This window comes from Herpailurus yagouaroundi, unplaced genomic scaffold (assembly GCF_014898765.1).
Source record: "Herpailurus yagouaroundi ecotype Mexico unplaced genomic scaffold, PumYag 142, whole genome shotgun sequence".
In the NCBI taxonomy this organism is placed as follows: Eukaryota; Metazoa; Chordata; class Mammalia; order Carnivora; family Felidae; genus Herpailurus; species Herpailurus yagouaroundi.
In genome coordinates, this window is record NW_024412397.1 from 31,038,903 (window position 1) to 31,062,691 (window position 23,789).

A 23,789-nucleotide genomic window follows, 5' to 3' on the forward strand; every position below is an offset into this window, starting at 1 on the left:
AAAAGAAAAGAAAAGAAAAGAAAAGAAAAGAAAAGAAAAGAAAAGAAAAGAAAAGAAAAACTGCAGTTACAACCTAGTCTTAGGATTGGCGTTTGACTAATAAAATTGAAACAAAATGCCATAATTAAGACACAATAGACTAATGAGTGTGTTTAACTTGAGGCAGATTTTAACTTCTAGATTTTATCTCTGATATCATTTCTGATTGGTGTGTTTCCAAAAGGAGGTTGTTATATTTGTGGATGTCACTGAAACAGCACATGGTGGTGCAAGAAGTGGGGTGCCTTTCCTTACTCCCTTCACATCTGTTTGCTTCTCTACTCCAGCCCCTCTGGGTCCACTTGAACAGTGCTATTTAGACTGGGGAGCAGGAGAACGGCAGCCAGCCCCCAGCACTACGGGACCCAGAACCACGAAAGGACAGCAGCAACTTTATTGTAGGAATGATAAAGAGTTGATCCATTGTGATCCAATGAGTGTTCTCTGCACTTTTGGGGTAGTTAAATAAATTCCCTCAGTCTCATAGCTGCAACTAAGAGGACTAAAGGGACACGAAAAAGATGTCTTCTGAAGGGCACTTTGAAATAAGGCCATGTGTGGTTTTTAGTCACAGTATTATTACAAACAGATGCTCTGGGTTGAGAGACAAGAAAGAATTAAGTCCACTACTTTTGTGGGGAGGAGTTGTGAGTAAGGTCAACTCACAATTAATTAAAATTAGTCAAAACCTAAAAAGTTGTTTGGGGCTCAAAGGGAGAAGTAGGTGCTTAAGTGATTCATAGGGTTGTTTTGAAGATTAGCTACATTAATATTAATGTATTGACAGCAGTACATAAAATGCTCAGAATGGTGCCTGGCACATAGTTGAGAGCGGTGTGTTATTATTTACAGCAACTATTGAACATATCCTAGAGTTACAGGGCATGGTCTTCTCAGCCAGAGGTCTGGAGTCCGTGGGCTTCCTGATGTATGTCTGTGGCCCTTGCTGTGGCTCCCTCTGCCTTCCTTATTTGACTGTCAGCATAGCTGCTGAGCCTCTGTTCTGGGCAGCTCTTGAGTGCCTTTGGTGGAGTATGATGTGGTCACCATTCTCAGTCTTCACGTTAAATTGTGCAACCTATAGTGGGTCAGTCAAGGCCTTCAACGGGTGCCTGGGTGGCTGTCAGTTGAGCAGTGGACTCTTGATTTTGGCTCAGGTCTTGATCTCATGGTTGTCGACATCCAGCCCCACATGAGGCTGACAGTGTGGAGCCTGCTTGGGATTCTCCCTCTCTGCCCCCTCTTAAACAAACAAACAAACAAACAAACAATTTTTTTAAAGGCCTTCAGAATCTGTTTCCTTTTGTCCCACCAGCCACTTGTAAGTCCTACCACAGCTATCTCTACAGAAACTCTCTTCTTTCATTCTTCAATTGATCTCCTGCCTGCCTGCCTGTGCTGCCACTATGGGATTTCCTCAAAGAAGCCTTTCCCTTCCTTTCCTTTCCTTCCTTCCTTCTCTTTTTTCCACCTTTACCCTCATCCATAAGGTGATAAGGAGCTCCCACTGCTCCTTACACATGACTGTGATGCAGGCTACAGTCATCCTTGATTTAAGTTTTGAATCCCCCCATAGAGTACAGTGGTCCCCTCCCCCACATCTGTGGTTTTTGTTTTCCCCTGTTCAGTTACATACAGTCAACCTCGGTCAGTCCAGTGTGGTAATAGGTGATCCTCTTGGAATCACCAGAAGGTGAATGATCTCCTAACACTATGTCAACAGTGCCTGCATCATTCACCTAATTTCATTCATCATGCAGGCATTTCATCATCTCACATCATCACAAGAAGGGTGAGTACAGCACAGTGAGATATTTTGAGAGAGAGGCTGCATTCACATAATTTTTGTTATAGTATATTACTGTAATTATGGCAACTTATTATTGGTTATTGCTGTTAATCCCTTCCTGTGCCTAATTTATAAGTTAAACTTTTAGCACAACATAAAATAGTATATACAAGGTTCAATATGATCCTCTGTTTCAGGTAGCTATTAGGGGTCTTGGACATGCCCCCCTCAGATAAGGGGGAACTAGTAAACAGGAGTGGCCTGGTCTTTGAGTGCCTGTACTTAGCCTATGCTACGAATAAAGCAGGTCCTCACAGATGTTGGCTGATAGAAGACAGGAAGGAAGAAAGGAAGAAAATGGGAAAGAGGGAGTGTGGAGGGAGGATGGATAGAAAGAAGGAAAGCTCAGGAATGTAAGAGGAAATGCAGCTTGTGTAGCCCTTGAAGCGCACAATAAAGGGTCAGAGCAAGATTCTGTGAGGTTTCATGATGATTAAAAGGAAATTCATTATTCGTGAAGTACTATTTGGTAAAAGAGGGAAAAATAAACAGGAAACAAAAATACCTCAGTTTAAATAGTGCTCTCCCGAGGTACCTGGGTGGCTCAGTTGGTTAAGCTTCCCACTTAGGCTCAGGTCATGATCTTGCAGTAAACGAGTCCGAGCCCTGTATTGGGCTCTGTGCTGACTGCTCAGAGCCTGGAGCCTGCTTCGGATTCTGCGTCTCCCTCTCTCTTTGTCCCTCCCCCACTCATGCTCTGTCTCTCTCTGCCTCTCAAAAATGAATGTTAAATGTCTCCCATGTAATAATTGGAAACAGTTACAAAGGACTTGTTGGCCCCTCTTTGCTTTAGTTTGTTCTTCTGTGAAAGAAGCAGGAAACATGGTACACGCCCTGTTTATCTTGGGGTGAAGGAACTAATAGCACACAGTGGTTAGGAACACATGTCTAAGAATCAGACCTACCAGCAGTATGACAATGAGGTTACCGTACTTCTCTGTCCCTCACATTCTTTCTCTGTAATATAGAAAAAACAATAATGCTCTTTCCTTAATTTACTGAGAGGGTTGATGGAGAGGATGCGTTTAAAGCAGTTAAGACATAATAGTTGTTCAGTAGATATGAACCATCATTATGATCATGATAATTATTATATACTTTCTAAAATAATTATATATAGTATATATAAATCACAAAGTGTTGTGGCACAAGCAATGTTATAATTATTATTCTAAGTATTTCTATGTAAAAAAATAGTTCAAAAGCCCAAAGAATTTTGAAGTCTCCTGACTAGTGTTTGTAGACATCCATTAATAGACATGTATATGATGGTTGTTATATCAATGACTGATAAAACTAAGCTAGTTTTCTTACCTAACAGAGACCATCACATGTCACTTGAACTTCTGGCAGTTTGCTAATAAGCATTGTGATTTTTCAAGAGAACTGCAAGTTCCTTACAACTGGGGTGACCGTCTGCTCAGGTCTGCCCAGGGATCCTGGTTTATTCCTGTTGTGCTGGCTTAATTACTGACAGAAGGCCCTTTCATTCTCAGAAGTGTCCCAGCTTGGATAATAAATCAATGGGCATCCTTCATAAGAAGAAGAACCCCCAGAAGGTACACAGATCACGATAGGAATAGGAGTCCTGGTGGGCGGCAGCAGGTGACGTTAAGCCAGTCACTGAGCTGCTTCCTAGGGTTTCAGTTTCTTCTGCAGAATATTGAGAGACTCAGTTTTCCTGTCTCCCTTGCTTTTCAAGAGTATCAAATGAAATAAGCACAGAATGGGTTTTGAAAAACAAAATAATGTCCATGCTGATTTTTTAAAAATCTAATGGCAGCAAAAAACAAAGCAGCAGTAGTACAGCAGTAATGGGGGATAAGGAAAAAGTAGAGGCAGGTAGGTAGGTTATTTCGACATTTAGCTCAGGGTTTCTCTGGGCTGGATGTCTGGGTCAGTGCGATCAAATATCCAAATGTTGTGCAAAAGCCCTACCCAGTGGTGGAATTCACAAGCAATAAATAAGTGAGAGGAGAGTGTGAGGAAGCAGAAGGTCATGGGTTCAAATCCCACAGCTATTACTTACGAGGGGTGTGGTCTTGGGGAAAACACTTAGACCATCTGTGTACCCCGTTGTTCTTATCAGGAGAACGGAATAATACTTGCCGTTGCAGTGTCAGGGTGAGGAATTAGAGCAAGGTGCACACATTCTTTAACGGAGGATGGTGTTCCGCACAGGGTAGGAACTGAATAAAGATTGGTGGTCTAAAAGTCAGTAAGATCCAGATATTTTAGTTTCTAATAAATAAATAAATAGAAAGGTAAGAACTGAGTGTAGTGAATGCTGCACTGAGTGAAGTTGAAGGCCTTGATGCCTCAGTTCATTGATTAGTTTTTGGAGATGGAAATTAACCAAAGTCTTAATGAAATTACAGTGTTCGATATCATTTTTCTTCACGTGTGATGGCAGTGAGTTTTGCAGTCTTTGTGACAAGACTCAAGCACATGACAGAAGGCACTTTTTGCCAGCAAAAGCAGTGCGCTAATGCTCAGGAGTCTCTCATCTTCTAATTTGACAAGAGCTCAGAAATTTGGAGACAGGCGAGACCTCATTTTCTTTGTAGGTGAGAAGTCCAATAATGATGAACTTACCACTGGCCTATAGCAAGCCTGATGCAACCAGAATGTAGACTCCAAACTTCCTTTTGCAGGCAGTGTGTCCTAGCTTCGTTGCACATGCTGCTGCCAGAGCTGAGGATAAACAGGAAAACTAACACTGACTGCAGATATGGGGAAGGAAAACCATTTTGGGGACTCACCTGTCATAAATCAGGTCATCCTCATTTTCAATTAACACATGGCGCCCCCTTGATGGCTTCAGTTCTTGTCACTGCTCCACTTAAAGATGACCCTTGGGGATCCTGTCAGCCCTATAGACAAAAATGGAAGTTCTCCCCTGGGAAATGAGTTTTATCTGAATTCAGATGAAAATATCAGAATGATGAGCATTTGCTTAATGTCTGGTCACTTGGCCACCAAATTTCCATGGTGGGTTAAAAATATATTAGTTATATTGCATGTCCCTTTCTTATTTTTATAAATATAAATTCTATAAATCCTTTCTTATTTTTCAGTTCAATCTTTGTCCCCCCCCCCAATTTTATTAGTCAAAAATGAATAAAACAAAGCAAATCCACACACACGCAAGTCTTCTTACCTCCAGCATTCACTGGTGGATGGTCCTGAGTGAGTTTTACAAACCCCTGAGACTTTCCTTTATTGTTAGTGGTAGTGGTTTTTTGTTTTGTTTTGTTTTGATTCTTCATTTGAAAGACTAAAAGGTTAAATTAGAAGACTTGTGAGGCTCTCTACTTCTATAAGTAATCTGGATACCCCTTGGAACAATAAAAACAACCATAAGATACTTGTCTTCTTTTTAAATGAAACAAATTATCTTTAGTGTTCACCCTACAGAAAGAGTACTAAATATCCAAACAGAATGTAATGTATCCGACTTGGATCTCCTCTGTCACTGGAATTATATTTCATTACAGACTAGATCCTGCGGTACAACCAGGGCACATCCTTTAAATTGACCATGTCTCCTGGTCTGCTGAACCCTGGTTCCTCTTGCTCCAAACACAGACTGATGCTGCTCAGATGGAAATGATGCAGTCACAGAGAAACAACAAATCAGAAGAATAATTAAGAAATAAAATCTGAGATGTTGCCTCCTGCTCTCCTGAGTCCAGAGCTCCTTTGCTGAGGCCGGTAATGATTGGGAGAACAGGAGTTTGGGCTGCCCCTCACCCTTCTCCTTGCTTTGCCTCAGCTCTGTATCCATTTGTTATCCCTGCCTCCTCCTGGAGGAAGTTAAGGAATGCTGGGTGGTTGTGGAGCCAGGAATATTTAGCATGTATACAATCCAAGAATCAAGGGGGCTTAAAGGAATTTACAGACTATTTGGGGAGCTCAGACATATCCATAACAATAGATGCCAGCATTTCTGGAATTCAGAGGTTATAGATTTACAGAGGTTGCAGTCATCAGGAAGGGCTTTCTGGTAAAGGTGGGAAATTAGCTATCTGTGGAAGAAAAACTTCCTGAAGGAAAGGAGCAGGCCCTTCCAGTCAGGCTTGCACAAAGCTCCAGAGGCACATACACCCCTGTCAGCCGGAGGGGTTCGGCAGAGGTCTGGCTCAGTGCGCGGAGGGTTTGGGTTTGTGGAGAGTGGAGCTGTTTGAGATGGGGACAGACTGTGGAGAGTTGAAATATCAGCCAAGGAGATTACAATCAGTGAAGTTGATGTTAAAATCACAAAGTAAGTATTCACAGTAATAACTTAAAAAGCAGAAAGCTTGGGGCGCCAGGCTGGTTCAGTCGCTTAAGTGGCCGACTTCAGCTGAGGTCATGATGTCGTGGGCCTTGAGTTCAAGCCTGGCATTGGGCTCTGTGCTGACATCTCAGCCTGGAACCTACTTCGGATTCTGTCTCCCTCTCTCTCTGCCCCTTCCCCACTCATGCTCTGTCTCTGACTCTCTCTCAAAAAGAAGAAATGAATATTGAAAAAAATGTTTTTAAAAAGCAGAAAGCTTAACTGTTCATGACATGCAGTTTGCTGGGGTTGAGTATAAGATTGGGCCTGGACAGGGGAAGACCGTCCTTCATTTGCAATCCTTTAGAAAGAAATGTCTTTGGAGGAAGCAGAGAATGTCTGTCTGAAAATAAAAATGTTTTAGTAAATGCAAGGGTTTGATGGCAACAGTAGGCTGGATTTGCTGGCAAGAAGTTAATATCTAGGTAAATTTTGCCTCCCTTTACACAGAAAACAGAAACATAATACCATTAAAAAAAGTCAATGTCCTAGAAAAAAAAAAAAAAAAACAACAACTATATACTACCTGCTCTGGACACTACTGTTTTAATCTCCAGTGCAGTCTAATAAAGACTACCTAGGTAAATGCGCAAAGACTTTGTGTAGGCTATTGACATAGACAGGATGATAGCATAGGGGACACAATAGCTGTCAGATCAAAAAAGACTTATTATGTTGCTCATGTTACAGTTTAAATCCAAAGATGTTACATGAGTCATCACAGCCATAAAGGTAGCTAGTGTTCAATACTGGACTAGAACCTGAGTCTCCTGACAATATACTATTCTCACTGAAAATGTAATAGAGATAAAACAGATATGATCTCAAGTTACAAAAGGCCAGACTTAAACTCAACATGAACAAGTATTTCCCTGGGATAGAAGCTATCCAACAACAACAATGGCACAGAGGGAAGTGTTTAAGAAGATGCTTTGGCCATCCAGTCAGGGAGACAAGCAAAGAATTTTTGTCTCAAATGTAAGTTTGCACTAGATGCTATTAGCTACTGATAGATTGATGATTTGGAGGTATAATTCTGTGATAAACATTTACATATGCCCAAGCAGAATCTTGCCTTCTCAATAGCTACCTATAGAAAGTTGTCTTATGGGTCATTTTCACCGCCATCATCCCATACCTGAGCTTGCTCTAACAGTGTTTGTAAAGGAACAAATTATAAGTCATAGCAGTGTTTGATTGAAGATTTTGGAAATGAGCCTCTTAAAAAGAAACAGCTAAATCTTTGACGTTGTTACCTCAGGACAAAACACGCCTCTGTCTGTCTTAATAGATGCTGCTTTGGGAGGGAGGAAATCACCCCTGCTGACTGTAGGAGGCAGGACCACTCAGGGGGTCATAATACAGCTCTAGAGGCAGACACCCCTCAAACCCAGGCCCTGAAATTCACATATGATGTGAAGGTAGCAACTTAGTTAATGGTTCTATGGCTTTGTTTCCTCTTCTGTAAGGTAAGATTAGTATGTGTACCTACTTAATTGCTATTAGGACTAAATAAATGACTTAATGTTTTGAAGTCCTTACACATATTTTGTGTTCATTAAATATTTGCTGCTATAAGATTCATTATGGTTGTCATTAATATGGTATTTCCCTTTTGGGGGGTCTGGAAGTAAGTCAGTTTGCCTTTTATACTTCATGTATTCCATGGTTTTCATGCAAAAAATATGTTACAGGAATTCAATATTTCACTGTTATGGAATATATGTGGGTCTTTGTGTATGTGTTTATATGTCTGCATATTGTTAACATTTTCACAGAGACCATTTTAAGTACTGCTTTATATATAATAACAAGATGTTAAGTATGGAAATATAATGTACTGATGATTCTCAGCTATGCCTACTCACTCGGTAATTTTAGAAATGAACTTTAGAACTAGTGGAAAAAGTTGTGGACTCATTGTCAAAGAGCAGGATTCAAACCAGATGCCATTAATTATTAGGCATGCAACTTTGAGAAGATATTTCATAATCCTAAGCCTACTCTTCATTTGGAAAATAAGGATGACACTAATTTATCAATGTTATGAGGTGGTGACAAGAGACAAATGAGAAATAAATGTAAGATTAATTTGAAAATTGAAGGCCCCATATATATGTTATTTATTTATTATAAATATTATTCAGTGTTATTTATTATCTATGTGTATATGTCTATACATGCATTTCAGGACATGTGGCTATTTGAATGGCAGAGAAGTCAGGAGTTCACAATACAGAAGCATACAGACCCCTGGCTTTGGGTCTGAGTTTTTATCTGACTCTGCTCTTCACTAGCTGAGTACAGATTTCAGTGCCCTCCCTTGGTAAATAAGCTGCCATGGTTTGTCCCAGAAAATTGATGAGAGGATTAAAATAAGCACTGTATATAGAGAACTTAAAGTACTTAGTAAGTATGAAGCACTCAAATGGTTATAATAATTCCTATTATCACTCAGAAAAGAAAAATTTGACAAAACCCCAGCTGAGCCTCCCCGTGATGCCTAGTAGCTCAGCAGGTTATCAGAGTTGCAGCACGACAAGAATGAAAGTCTACAGTGTAAACTGAACTTTCCTTAGGATTTAACTCATGCCTAGGTCATTTTGGTTACAGGAAACTTCCCTTCTTTCCTCAGACATGGAGTAGAGACATCCCTCTAGGTATGTGCAAGGAGTGTCCCTTTATCTCCAATAGGGCTTTAATAAAATGTTACCTTCTCTATGAGACTGTCCCTGGCAGCGGCCCTGTCCCCAACCCCTGCATATAGTTTAAGTATCTTCTTTGCACTTACCATATCCAGCATAATTCATATTATACCTTTTGTTTTCCTATTGTCTACTTCTTATCACTATCTGGAGCAGGGATTTTTTTTTCTATTCTCTTCACTGCTGCTGTATCCCATGTAGCAGATTCTCAGTAAATACTTATTGACGTGTGTGTGTGTGTATGTGTGTGTATAAATTAAATTTCAGGGAAAGAAGTTTATAACTGTGCAGCTTTAGTAGAGGGACATTTCATAAGCACTGAATGAACTATAGCAATCAGTCAACACATTTTGGGGATTGCCCTGTTTCTACCAATATCCTATTCATCCAGGTTTCATTCCTATTTTAAACTCTTTGGAAGAAAGAAATAATATATTCTCAGAATTCAAATAATGCAAAGTTGTAAGTACCCCATTATAAAGCAGAGGAAATTGAATAGAACTTAGATAGTATCACAAAAAAAGAAACCTTTCCAGGAATGCCAACAACACTCTAAAGCCAGGCCTATGTGTTACTGTCCTTCATCTCTGCTTGCTTCTATTGAATTAGCTCCCCATGTTAAAATGATAAAAGATGATACTTGGTATTGCAGGATTTTGCAAATATCCTTTTATTCACTAAAGCCAGAAAGGAAATGAGCTTTGGATTCATACAAAATTCAATCATCTTCAAAAAACCCATTTTTCTCTCCTTTCCTTTTTGTCTAGTACTACAGATTGAAAAAAGCTAGGGCATTTCTGCTCATTTGATGAGGTTGACAGGGTTCTTAGACAAAGTGGAAGGGCGGGGGGCAGAATGAAACTTTGTGCCAAAATGCAAAATGGCAGCAATTTTGAATGATGGTTGCAACTATAATTCCAATTATGATTAAATTATGCTGAAAATAATATGCATGTATATTTAGGCTGAGAAACAAGTAACATATTTAGGCAAAGTCCACAGGACCTTCATGTTTTAATTTGTATGCTTTAACACAGAATTCAATTTAATTTTCTATAAAAAGCCAATCTGTAACAAAACAAAATAAAATATGTATATATTGAGTATGCTTGGGACTGGCTATATCTAAGCCTCTTACAATTTCTGAACTAATTAAACATTAACATTTACAAAGGAGTCAGTTTCTTGTCAAGAATTCCTTCAAAGACACACAAAAGAAGAAAATACTAGTTAAATGTTGTCACCATCATCTCTGTTCATAGCCCTTCATGAGAGGTCAAACTAATATTTTTTTTTACTTGTATCATACATAGATTGGTGTGCAAGAATGGGTTTTTCATTGCTAATCATGGACATATGAGAAATATAAGAGGTAGATCTATTTATTTGAAAAAAGTAAATATACTCAGAGAATATGTAAGCATGATACCAAAACATTATATGTATTTGTATTTATTTTTATTTTTATTTGGCTTTAAACAACCACCACAAAACTAAGAATGATAAATAATTTAAGACACATTTTGGTACTATGTCTTTATAAAGAAACTTAAGGCACAAAATCGAATGGGACAATGCACAGTCCTTGATGGAATCCGAGATTAGACAAATGGTCTGTGAAAGATATTTTATGAATTATTGGGGAAATTTGAAGAGTCTGAATTTTAGACAAAATCAACATTTATTGAAGTAGAAACATGGAAAGTATTAGCTGCAAAAGGCAAGTTATGAAACAGTATGCACAGTGTGACCTCATTTTGGCTCAAAAATACGTATACAAGCTGGAGCGACAACTTGCTGGGTCCTCCAGGACTGAGACTATGCAAAAGGATGCAGGACTGTCATCTGGCTGGAGAGACAGGGACATTAAATTTTCCCAATTTGCACCCCATCTTTCTCCTCAAATAGGTGGAATATGGCCCCATTTGGAAGTCCTGTACTTAAGTTGCCCTTCTAGTTAGAAATAGCAATTTACTGGGAGGTCACTTTTAAAATTCAGATACTTCTGGTATCTGTTAAAATACAACAAAGGGGTGTGTGGGTGGCATAGTGCGGAGAGAAGAGAGAAGTGGGCTGCCTAACAGGCTTGGAAGAGAGGCACCAAGCTTTATTCTCCTTACTCCCCACAGCGCCAAATTCCTAGCAGGTGTTCAGCAAATGTTAAATGAAAGAAAAAGTAAATGCAAAAAGAATTTCTCCCATTTTTTTCCTATCAATATCACTTCCATTAAGAGATTACTTACTACCTTGTGAAGTTACAAAAAGCCTGAACAAATGAGGATTCCGAATAAACAGCTATAATGTAGAACAGAGATTTTTAAAAAGGGGAAGATCTATGGAAGAAAACAGCATAGGGGGATAATCCCCAATGTCCTGTGACTAAAAACTAGAATAGGGGCGCCTGTGTGGCTCAGTCGGTTAAGCGTCCGACTTCAGCTCAGGTCACGATCTCGCGGTCTGCGAGTTGGAGCCCCGCGTCGGGCTCTGGGCTGACAGCTCAGAGCCTGGAGCCTGCTTCCGATTCTGTGCCTCCCTCTCTTTCTGCCCCTCCCCCGTTCATGCTGTGTCTCTCTCTGTCTCAAAAATAAATAAACGTTAAAAAATTTTTTTTGAAAAAAAAAAAAAACTAGAATAAGCAATTCATCCTAGCTGCTTGGCTGGAATTGATGACTAGTTTGCTAATTGATTGTTTTGTTTTACACTGTAATATTACGATTGCGATTTTCTGAGGATTTGAAGAGTTTCTTTCCATTTTTCTTGAAGAATGATATCTTATTTCCTTTACGCAATTCTGCATAGTCATTAAAAAGCTCAAAAGAACCCTTGGTACTAAATGACTGGCTGAATTTTTAACTCTGCCAACAATCTTAGGAGCAGATTGATCTGGAACAAGATTTAGAAGATAGATTCCAACTCTGGAAATTTCTTGGTGAACAACACAGGAATATTAATGCCAATAATTTGAGCATTAGATATATGAAGGAATATTCCAAAAACTGACAATTCTTTTGGCAATTGTCTGATTCAAGGGAGTCTAAGTTTGTGAATAAAGAAAGGAATAGGCTACACCAATCTTTTGGGTTTTAAGTTATAGACCCTTTGAGAGTCTGGTAAAGCCTACAGCACTCCTCTTCAGAACAATGCTTTCAAACACTGGAAATAATGGACATGAAGTTACGAAGGAAACCAATTATGTTGAAACTCACTTATCACAGTATTAATAAATGTGATACAGTAATGTAAATGCTTGCCTAATAGCACATTAAATAAGATCAATCAGAAGGGAAAAGAACTACTGTAATGTTAAATTGTGATAATCATCAGCTACATCTTCAGAAAGCTGCACAACTTGCAGATGATTTGAAAGTAACTGTCATTTCTATTGGTGGCAGAGTCACAGGTACCGTTAATAGTACTCCAGTTGGTTGACTGTATGCATAATGGAAGAAATTGCCAACAGTAAAGTAGAGATTAGTTAAAATAAAGATGCTCTCTTTTTGTCCTATTCAAATTCACCGATCCCCCCCCCCCCGAGAACCTGTGATCCAGTTACATTTATTTTGGCCTCTCCATGGATAATACTCTACGTTAGAGTTAAAATAAAATGTAAGACTCTAATAATTCAGAATTATCAAAGAAAAGGCTTACTCCAAGGCAGTTTTGAAGGAGAGGATCTTCAGGAATTTTAAAGATAATTTACTTCCAAATTTCAGAGGAACTGAGCCGCTTCAGCAAGCTTGTAGAACTGAAATTCTCGTTCTTCACAGATGTAATGGAATAAATCTACATGATCTCCATCGTTCAGATGGAGGAATCCAGAAAATGATTGAGAAAAATAAACATTTCTCTTTGAAGTAATAAAAACCACAGAAAAGCCACTACTCTTGTATGTTTCTATGCTAAATTGTTTCAGAGGCACATTTTATACTAGTGTAACAAGAAAAGGTTAATTACCAGCTCCTTTACAGGGATAAGGGGTGATAAAATTGGTTGTATATGGAATATAAGCTGATAAATATAGAGCAGGCTTGGAAGTGCTGGGAGCATGTGGACTGTTTTAGCAATACCCAAATCTATGGGCAGACATTTCACTGACTGGGTTACTGCTGTATTTCTCCTAGGCATCATCCTTCCATAAAAGGGTTGCCCTGGTAATTTTCAACTGAATATATTCATTGTGTTGGAGAAATTCACTACATAATAGCTGATGCAGTTAATGAACACTGTGGTAAACAGGCAAACCATGTTTTCATATAAATAACAAGATCAATAAAAGCTACTTCTCTTATTCCCTGCTGCATTCACTTTGGTTAAAAAATGCACCCCATGTGACCGGAGAACAAATGTGATTTTTGGTCAGCCCATAATTTTTCGTTCTAAAAGGGCACGTTATTGTTGTATCCAGCACAGACCTTGGCACGCAGGGACTCACTGTAGTTTTATTGAGTTGAACCCAAATAATCACTCTTTTAATTATATCCTGCACTGTTACAAATGAAGAATTTAGAGAGCCGTGGCAGCATTTGCCTCTTGAAATATTTATACGTGAAGAAAGAGAAATTGTGCTTATAGCTTTCCTTTGCATTCTTAAGCTTTTATATGCTGGTGAAGTGATCGTATTCTATTGATTATCAATTTCTGCTACCTCATATTGTCTATTTGACAGTGCAGTGTTATGCCTTTTCAAATATAGCCATGGGAAATTATTTACAAAGAAAACTTCGAAAGGGAATAAGTACTCTCCTTATTTGCCAACAATGTACAACATTGTTATAAGCATTCTTTCCTTTCTCTGTCTATTCATTTCACACATATATTTTAATGTTATTCTGTGCAAGACTTTGTCTAGCTGCAGGGGCCTATGGAATAGAAATTTTATTTTATTTTTTTAAGTTTATTCACTTATTTTGAGAGAGAAAGAGAAAGAGGGGAGGGGCAGAGACAGAGAGTGAGAATCCCAAGCAGGCTTCTCACAGACCATATGGAGCCAGATGCAGGGCTCAAACTCATACCATGAGATCATGACCTGAGCCAAAGTCAGACACTTAACTGACTAAGCCACCCGAGCACCCCTGGAATTGCCATTTTAGAAGATGTGTGTGTGTGTGTGTGTGTGTGTGTGTGTGTGTATATATATATATCTTTCTAAGCATAAGTATACTTATTTATATGTAATGAAGGTAATGGGAAGTGCTATGACAAAAATTAGAGAGGTAGAGAGTCATGGGAAGGTTATAACCTATTGTGTTCAAATATGTCCTCTCAGCGGCAATGTCACCTCAAGGAAGGAAATGAGGCCAGAAAGAAATGAGGGTGAAAATACGTATGAATATCTGGGGAAAGAATACTCTAGAAAGAGGCCCATTAAAGTATAAGGTCACAGAGATAACAGTGGACAGATCAGGAAGGCCATGAAGATATTGGTGAGGATTTTAGACTTTATATTAAGTGAAAAAAGAAGACATTGGCGGGTTCCGAGCAAAGATGTTATGTGATTTATATTTCCAAGTATCATACTAAGTGCTCTATGAACAATAGACTTAGGTGGGCAAGGACAAAAGCAAGAAGGTTGTTTAGATGATGGACACAAGTTGAGTCCAGCTGGGATTAAGGAGGAGGTGATAACTGGTTGAATTTCCAAGTTAACAGAAATAACAGTAAGGATTATCTAGAACAAGCTGAATTTAGGAAAAAAGTTACATAATCATATAGACTGGCATCAACACAAATCAAAGCTTGTAGTCTTCCTCCTTGATTCTCTCACTTTTCTGAACTTTCAAAGCACTAGCTATAGTCACATCAATCATTTGCTTACCTGTGATATTCCTTATATTCCAAAATTCTATGAAAGCTATTTTCACAGAGGTCATCTTATAGTTGCCAAACCAATGATGAATTTTTTTTAAAATTAAGTTTATTTGTTTATTTTTGAGAGGGGAAGGGGCAGAGAGAGAGGGAGTTACAGAATCCAAAGCAGGCTCCAGGCTCTGAGCTGTCAGCACAGTCCCAACACAGGGCTTGAACTCATAGATGCGGAGATCATGACCTGAGCCGAAGTCAGACAACCAACCAACTGAACCATCCAGGTGCCCCCAAAATGATGACTTTTTAGTGGCTTCTCAAACACAGTTCTACGATTGACCCCTGCTTTCTTCTCCAGCCTCTTGACCACCATGACACTATGCAGTCTGGTTCTCCATGAATCCCTCTGATCTCTGTCTCACTCATAGGCTAAACTTCTAACAAAATAATAAATATCAAACACAAATGCTGGTGCTCCCCAGGGTTCTGCCATTGCCCACAATTCTTCCTACTACACATTTTCCTAGAAAAGTTATATAATGGAGTGTCTACAGGTGGGTTCCATGGAGTCAGATTTCCTGAGCTTCAGTCTAAGCACCAACCCTCCACAGCCATGTGAGCTTGGGCCAATTTACCTCTTGACACCAATCCTCAATTTACTCATCTGTAAAATGGGGATTTTACTAGTACCTATTCCATAGATTTGTTGTGAGTCTTAAATGAAATAATTCATTTTAAGAACTTTGGAAAGAGCCCAACCCCTCCTATAATTGTTCAATAAGTTGTATCTCTCACTAAATTGTTCAACTAGTAAGTTGTTGAATCTTAAAACTGTATTTCCAGGTCATACTATTTTAGGTTTATATATACATCTGTCAATAGAGGCTTTAATTGGATATCCCATAAGTCTTCTACTCTCAACATGTCAAAAACTAAAATTCATCATTTTCTCTTCTAAGTTTTTTTTTTTCCTTCTTATATTTTTATTCTCAGTTGATGGGTATCTCTAAGCTGGAAAAACAGTTTATCCTTGATTTTGTCTTTTCTGTCACTCCTCACTTAAGGTCAAGTATCCTATTGATTTTACCTTTTAAGTATAATTTTTATTTTTCTTTTTTTAAATTTTTTTTTTCAACGTTTTATTTATTTTTGGGACAGAGAGAGACAGAGCATGAACGGGGGAGGGGCAGAGAGAGAGGGAGACACAGAATCGGAAACAGGCTCCAGGCTCTGAGCCATCAGCCCAGAGCCCGACGCGGGGCTCGAACTCACGGACCGCGAGATCGTGACCTGGCTGAAGTCGGACGCTTAACCGACTGCGCCACCCAGGCGCCCCTATTTTTCTATTATCCATCCCTATCACCAGTATTCTAGCCCAAGGACCCATCATCACTTTGAGTAATGTTACAAGAGTTCTCTGTCTACACTCTTTATTCTTTTCCCAGAGTTATCTGATTAAAACACCCAGTCAACTGGATCATCCCTTGTGTTCCATGCTCCACTAGGTCTTGATGTTAAAGACAAAGCACCTTGACATCAATTTACTACAAGCTGCTGTCTACCTTTCCAGTTTCATTCTCTATCATCTACTGCCTCAGAGTTTTTACTTTGGCAGTGTTAAAGGAATGTTTATTCATGCTGTTCTTTGTTGTTTATATGCCCCACCCCTCCCTCTATACATACACACATGCTCAAACTTAAACACAATTTCAATTCACTATTAAACATGTAGCTTACTCATTTCATCTTTCCTGGCCTCAAAGTTCTCTGTCAACCTCTCTGCCATTGCACATCCGTATTTTATTCTTCTATGTCAATAGGACTGTTTCCTCAGTTAGACCATGGACTTTGTGGCAGAACCATGCATTCATCTTTGTTTCTCCAGCACCTAGCATCTGGGTAGAATCTAGGGGCTTAGCTAGTTAGTTGACAGAATACTTAAATGAACAAGTTATTTCAAAAGTTCCTCAGTGTCTCTTAAAATGAAATTCTCTGAAATATTTATTCTAAAGTGCCAAGTTGATGGTACTTTTAAACTCTAATGGGTCTACATTGACTATAAAACAGTGCCTCTTAGATTGAGGTTTACAGATATTTGCTATCAGGGTATGGAATTTCTCTATGTTTTTTTTTAATTGTGTGAATTCATTTGAATAACAATTTATAAATCAATATAAGCACATTCTGGATCATTCTGGATAGCCACATTGTAATCCAGATTTGCCACTTCGTTTCAGTGCCTGTGCTTATGTTTTTAATACAATAATGATGCGTTAAGTGTTCACTTAGAATCATGTTCACCCAGAATCCACATCTGTCTTACCATTAAGATATTTTTGTTGGAGATCCACCAGGTTAAACTTGAGAAATGTTGCTATAAGTTAAAATGTATTGTCTTATAAGCACTCTATTGATCTGAATATAATTTTATAGTAGAAACATAAATGCTACTCACTAAAGCATGTTTGTTTGTTTGTTTTTTACCTTGACTCCACACTTTGGACTAAGCCTTTATCTACATATATGAAAGACTTTCCACCTGCCATTTCTGCCTCTCTGAATTCTATTTCTTCTTCATTTTTTTACTCAAATGCTCTATGACTGTAGGAAGTTCAAGTTACCTAGTTCTATGTTCTTCCCCTCTTTTTGTTTCTTACCACACAATTCCTAATAGCCTGTATATGTATCCAATATTTTCCATTTTTTAAGCCAAAGGTTGGGATGGGTGGGTGGGATTAGAAGTATTATTTTTTAATGAATAAAGAGAAACCACTTTGATTACTGTTACAGTGACTGTGTATGTACCACTGATTAAAGATATTTGCCCAGCATCCCAGAAAGTTGTACTGATTTGCCTTGACATGAGGAAAACAGAGAAGTACAAGCAAAACCAGAAAAGCGTCCATTTAAAATAAAATGAGTTGCCATCCTGTGATTTATTTTACATGCTTAGGAAAGGTAAACATGGGGGGAGGACAGAACTCGTGATGACAAAACTCAGTAAAACCTAATACCTCCCAATAAAATAAATCCATTTGGATTTTTATTGTGAAGATCATAGAATATAAAAACTTTGGTTGCATTGTAGTTACACTGACATGTGGTCAATTAACTCATTAAACATTAGAATTTGATGCTCTGATTTCTAGAAAAGGATCCATATCAGGACCATTGTTATTTCAGAACTTCATTGTAAAAGGCATTTCTGTTTAAAATACATCATATGAGCACAGAAGAAAAATTGCTTGAGAAATCATATTGCTCTGGTTTTATGGAGACCTGCCTGGCATCTACTGATCCCAAGTACCGTGTTCTGTGTGAAATTGCATCTCTTTATTTAATTCCCATGTTATCCTGAGGAAGTGTGCATAGCTTAGTAATAGGATGTAAAAGGAGATTTCTCACCTCCAAAATATATATTACTTAGAGATACTGCAGTCTGGGGAATAAGCTATTCACCAATAATAAATGCACTTAACTCTCTTCGGAAAAGGCCATGCATTGCTCTAACTTGAAACGAGTGCTTAACAAATGTTTTTATTAGTTTATTATATATTCTGGCGTGACTTTACAGTGAATTGAGATTTCTGGAGCTGGGAAGATGCCAGTTATCCCTGACTTAATCTATTTGCTTTCAACAAATTTAAGATTGAATTCCACTCGTTTCTGTTCTGAAATTTGTGATCACCTTATGAGGGCATCCATCCATTAAGTTAACAGCCTTTATTGATTGAATGTTAGGGAAGTCATGAAATCTTGTGGCTGTGTCTGGTACTGCCACTGCTTAGCTTATGTCCCTCATCAAATCTCTTAGACATTCTGGACATAAGTGTTCTCATTAAAAAAACAAAAACAAAACAAAAACAAAAACAAACCAAAAAAACCAGTTGAAGTTTTAAGATGCTTTTCACTCATTCCTTCCTGTGATTTCCACGTATTTCAACTCGCAGCTCTTGTGGGTTCCTAATAGACGTTTCCATCATCATTTTCATGGCCCACTTTTCATTTGTAGCATACCATGCTGTTTAGTATTTAGTATTTTGTCGGTTTAGTAACAAAATGAAAGAAGTATATAATCCTTGATTTTGAGAAAAGTGTTTTAGTTCTCACTATTTGTTAATTTTCTCAGCTGTTATTTGAGAATTGTATTACTTTCATTTTCATATTGACAGAAAATCTATACCCTAAACAAAGGAAAATAACTTTGAATCAAAATTGAACTTCAAAGTCTTTGGATTGGATTCTTAATTGGAACATATTACTGTGAGAGGGGGCCATAAAACTTCTCCCTAAAGTTAAAAATCAGTTTCAAAACAGAAGTAAAATAAATGACTTCTATCAAATGTGTGAGTGGCTTAGAGTTAGCAGTGTTCCCATTTCTTACAGGAATAGAAAGGTCTTGGTTGGGTATTGTGTTTTAATTCCCTGCATATAAACAAGATGTTTCAACCCCAAGAATCACCCATGGAGCCAAGTTAGTCAGTCCATATTGGTCAACACTCTTCAAGCTGAAGGTGTAGACCCTATGCTTTCAATGGCTGGTTGGGAATAAAAGCTCCAGACACACATATGGTGACTCTTATTTTAAACTACTTTCTCTTCCAATAGATTGATTATGCAATCTAACGATTTCATACTATAATTTATAAAATATATTATCTTTTTTTGCTCAAATCTTATTTACTGAAAAACATTTTTAAAAAAAATTTTTTTTAACGTTTATTTTTGAGACATAGAGAGACAGAGCATGAATAGGGGGAGGGTCAGAGAGAGAGGGAAACACAGAATCAGAAGCAGGCTCCAGGTTCTGAGCTGTCAGCACAGAGCCTGACGCGGGGCTCGAACCCACGGACTGCGAGATCACGACCTGAGCCGAAGTCGGACGCTTAACCGACTGAGCCACCCAGGCTCCCCTGAAAAACAATTTAAAAGAAAGGCATGATTCCAGCCATACTTTAATTTTTATGGTTTTACTTAAACTTGCTGTTTTGTGACTCAAGATTCTTGTTCTTGTTTTCACCCTCAAAGTAAACATGTAACTGCTGCCGGAACCATCTCTTCAGTATGTCCTTACCTTCAGTAAGTCCCCAGCCTTTCCCCTTTAAAAATAACCATAAGTTTCTGGGTTTTTTTCTTAATAAAATTCATTTATCTTGGCTGCCACACATTCTCTATTGTCTACACTATACTCGACTTAGGGAGACTTCGTCTAATCAGTGCTTTATATGCCACTCTGGATCCCTATTTGCATGTCAGAATTGCTTTTTCCTTTTCATGCACTGAGTTGATACTGCATCACTAACACATATTTAAGCATGTAGTCATTCCACTCTGTCAAGTAAGATGAATATTTATCAAAAGTGTATTAACTATTTTTTAGTAGTGTGCTAGAAAGTCTAGGCTGTTGGAGAGTCTATTTAAACTAATGATCTTAGTGTTGTTGAGCTCCCAGATTTACTGGTTCTCATGGTGGGGACAAAGGGTGGCTAATCAAATTTCTGGGAGTATTATACAATTTGAAAGTGCATATTTAATATTATAATCCAATTTTCTTTCCAATAGAATAGTAGGATTCATAATTCCCATATTATAAACTACAAAAAATAAGGCTCAACAAAATCTCTTTAGCCACTGAGAAGTGTAGACTATATTACAGTATATGTAGAGATACACAGAACATATAGAGGGAAAGGGAATGTAACATTCTTATTTGTAATTGGAACATCTTGAGGAATTTCCTCTTCCATGTGTTGAAATATGGTATATACATTTACTCTCAACTATCCTGAAGGGATATCGAATATGTTTCCACAATATATTATACACCAAAATTAATGTTTTATTGTTATCAGTCTATAATAATAAAAAATATAACCATAACCCTATAATAATTTTTATCCAACTATATCCCTAATTTCTCAGTAGCAATTCATATTAAACACTAAAGACATGTTACCTTTCCAGGGTCCATGTTACAGAACCATGCAGAAAAGTCTGGTCCCCCACACTTATTATTTTTCTCTCATGAACAAGAAAGTCATGGATTTTCTGTGAATCAATTTATATATTACACCAAAACATTTGAGAGCTCAAAAAAGATTTAGAAACAGCAATATATTTTGTGGAATATTCTTTCACATGAGTCTAATTAATAGAGTTGCAAACTTATCATTATGGAAAAATAATAAACCTAAAATGTCTTAGGGAGTCAAGAAATAATCTATCATAAAATGATAGTGAGTACTAGTTTTGGAATCTGGCAAATTTGAGGCCAAAGTCTGTCTCAATCATTTATCAATTATGTGATGTGCTGGTTACAGGATCTTGTATTCTCAGTTTCTTCGTCTATAAAGTGAGGATTATAATATCTGGTCACAGGGATTGCTATAATAATATAAATGAGTGCGTAGTAAGAATTTTCCATAGAGTATGCCATGGTCAACTATTTAGTTGCTGTAATAATGATTTAAAAAGTTCTAGACATCTGCTCTCTACAGTACTCATCCTTGGCCTGTGTGAGGAATAAAGATACTTTCCTCACATTGAAGTGGGGTGGGCCACTTGGTTTTATAGAAGGATGGAGCTTAATTAAGACTTATTTTGATTGCCAGTCTAACATGAGATTCTTTTCTTACCATATATAAGAGATTCTGTGATCATTTTTTAGTTCATTTGCTTATTTTTGCTGAATTACCTTGGATGCACTTTACTCAAATAAAATATGACTATATATTTTTTTCAGTATATGAAATTTATTGTTCAATTGGTTTCCATACAACACCCAGTGCTCATCCCAAAAGGTGCCCTCCTCAATACCCATCACCCACCCTCCCCTCCCTCCCACCCCACATCAACCCTCAGTTTGTTCTCAGTTTTTAAGAGTCTCTTATGTTTTGGCTCTCTCCCACTGTAACCTCCTTTTTTGTTTTTCCTTCCCCTCCCCCATGGGTTTCTGTTAAGTTTCTCAGGATCCACATAAGAGTGAAAACATATGGTATCTGTCTTTCTCTGTATGGCTTATTTCATTTAGCATAACACTCTACAGTTCCATCCATGTTGCTACAAAGGGCCATATTTCATTCTTATTGCCACGTAGTACTCCATTGTGTATATAAACCACAATTTCTTTATCCATTCATCAGTTGATGGACATTTAGGCACTTTCCATAATTTGGCTATTGTTGAGAGTGCTGCTATAAACATTGGGGTACAAGTGCCCCTATGCATCAGTACTCCTGTATCCCTTGGGTAAATTCCTAACAGAGCTATTGCTGGGTCATAGGGTAGGTCTATTTTTAATTTTCTGAGGAACCTCCACACTGTTTTCCAGAGTGGCTGCACCAATTTGCATTCCCACCAACAGTGCAAGAGGGTTCCCGTTTCTCCACATCCTCTCCAGCATCTATAGTCTCCTGATTTGTTCATTTTGGCCACTCTGACTGGCATGAGGTGATATCTGAGTGTGGTTTTGATTTGCATTTCCCTATGAGGAGCGACATTGAGCATCTTTTCATGTGCCTGTTGGCCATCTGGATGTCTTCTTTAGAGAAGTGTCTGTTCATGTTTTCTGCCCATTTCTTCACTGGGTTATTTGTTTTTTGGGTGTGGAGTTTGGTGAGCTCTTTACAGATTTTGGATACTAGCCCTTTGTCTGATATGTCATTTGCAAATATCTTTTCCCATTCCGTTGGTTGCCTTTTAGTTTTGTTGGTTGTTTCCTTTGCTGTGCAGAAGCTTTTTATCTTCATAAGGTCCTAGTACTTCATTTTTGCTTTTAATTCCCTTGCCTTGGGGGATGTGTCAAGTAAGAAATTGCTAAGGCTGAGGTCAGAGAGGTCTTTTCCTGCTTTCTCCTCTAGGGTTTTGATTATTTCCTGTCTCACCTTTAGGATTATGACCATATTTTTAAAGCTCATCTGTTTATTTATCTTTTGCTCCATGGACTTAGTGTCATTGGCATCAACCAAGATATTGGATTTAGCTCTGCCAGTGGAAGCTGTACCAAATACCGTCTAGAATAATAGTGAGGGATTGCGTTTTCTCTCAGAGCATCTCCTGATCCCCTTTCCAACCACTTGGGCACTGAAGTAAAAGCACAATATTATCTGTTCAATTATTCTGGCCTCATTTTAACTGCATTGTGAGGTTTGGAATCAAGTGCCTCATTGCAAGAGATTAATGGCGTTCAGCATTCTACCTGACTGGGGAGTTTATTAGTCAAAGCAGTAAATGTATTTGACTATGGATACAGCATCAAATAAAGAGGAGAATATTGGACAGGCTATCAGGGTACCAGACTTCATTCTGGTCTGAGTTGCTCTTTACTCTCTATGATTTCAGATTCAGGGAATTGGAATGCTCTACTCTGTAAAGTTTTTCCCTGCTCTAAAATTCTATTGTTTTCTCAAACGTACTTCTCACTACATCCTTTCAAATGACTTATTTGTTTAAAACTCTGTGTTTTCACAGATAAAGTTCAGTTAACAAAGGGAATAAAGACTATGCCTGAAGCCTAACTGTCCCTGATGCAAATGTCCCTGAACTTGCCTTGGAGGCAGATGACCTGTCGCTTACTTCCCACTTGGTGTAAATTTCTAAATTCTAGAACTGACTCTAGGGCATTTTTAAAAATCAGAGGTTGTCCAGAGCCTGCTAGTCAATTAATCTATAAACACATTAAAAGCTAAAGGCAGGAGGGGAAAAAAAGCTAAAGGCAAGACACAGTGCCATCTACTCTCTGGGATAAAAGACAGAGGTGTGGGAGGTCCCCATCTCCATTAAGAGGTTCCCAGTATAGCTGGAGAAATTCCACGTCTGGTGGCAATAGAGCAATTCAAGTTAGGAAGTAGTCAAAGTGATGTGAGTCTAGTAAGGTTTTACAGAAGTTCAAAAGAGGTTGGAATAGATGTGTATCAGTTAAAAAAAAATCTCCATGCAAGTATAAACATTGAATTGATTTAGGCAAGATGAGAGGATGGAGGACTCACTGAGTTCTGTTTGTCTTCATATTTTGAACACAGTGATGTTTTCTTAGTCAAATTTCTGATGTATATGTAGTCTGGGGACAGTTCCTATT

General features: G+C 38.2%; 1 protein-coding gene across 2 annotated transcripts in view; it reads left to right on the forward strand.

Annotated features, from left to right (window-relative positions):
* Nucleotides 1–23,789, forward strand: part of RIT2 (Ras like without CAAX 2) — a 385,242-nt gene that overhangs the window by 24,460 nt on the left and 336,993 nt on the right. Inside the window, exon 1 of one of the 2 annotated variants that reach the window (XM_040478956.1) lies at nucleotides 19,668–19,792. The exons of the other annotated variant lie outside the window; for it this stretch is intronic. The gene's annotated coding sequence lies outside the window, so the exon portion shown is untranslated. Of the gene's footprint in view, nucleotides 1–19,667; nucleotides 19,793–23,789 lie in introns of those variants that run through there. 2 annotated transcript variants of the gene reach the window in all.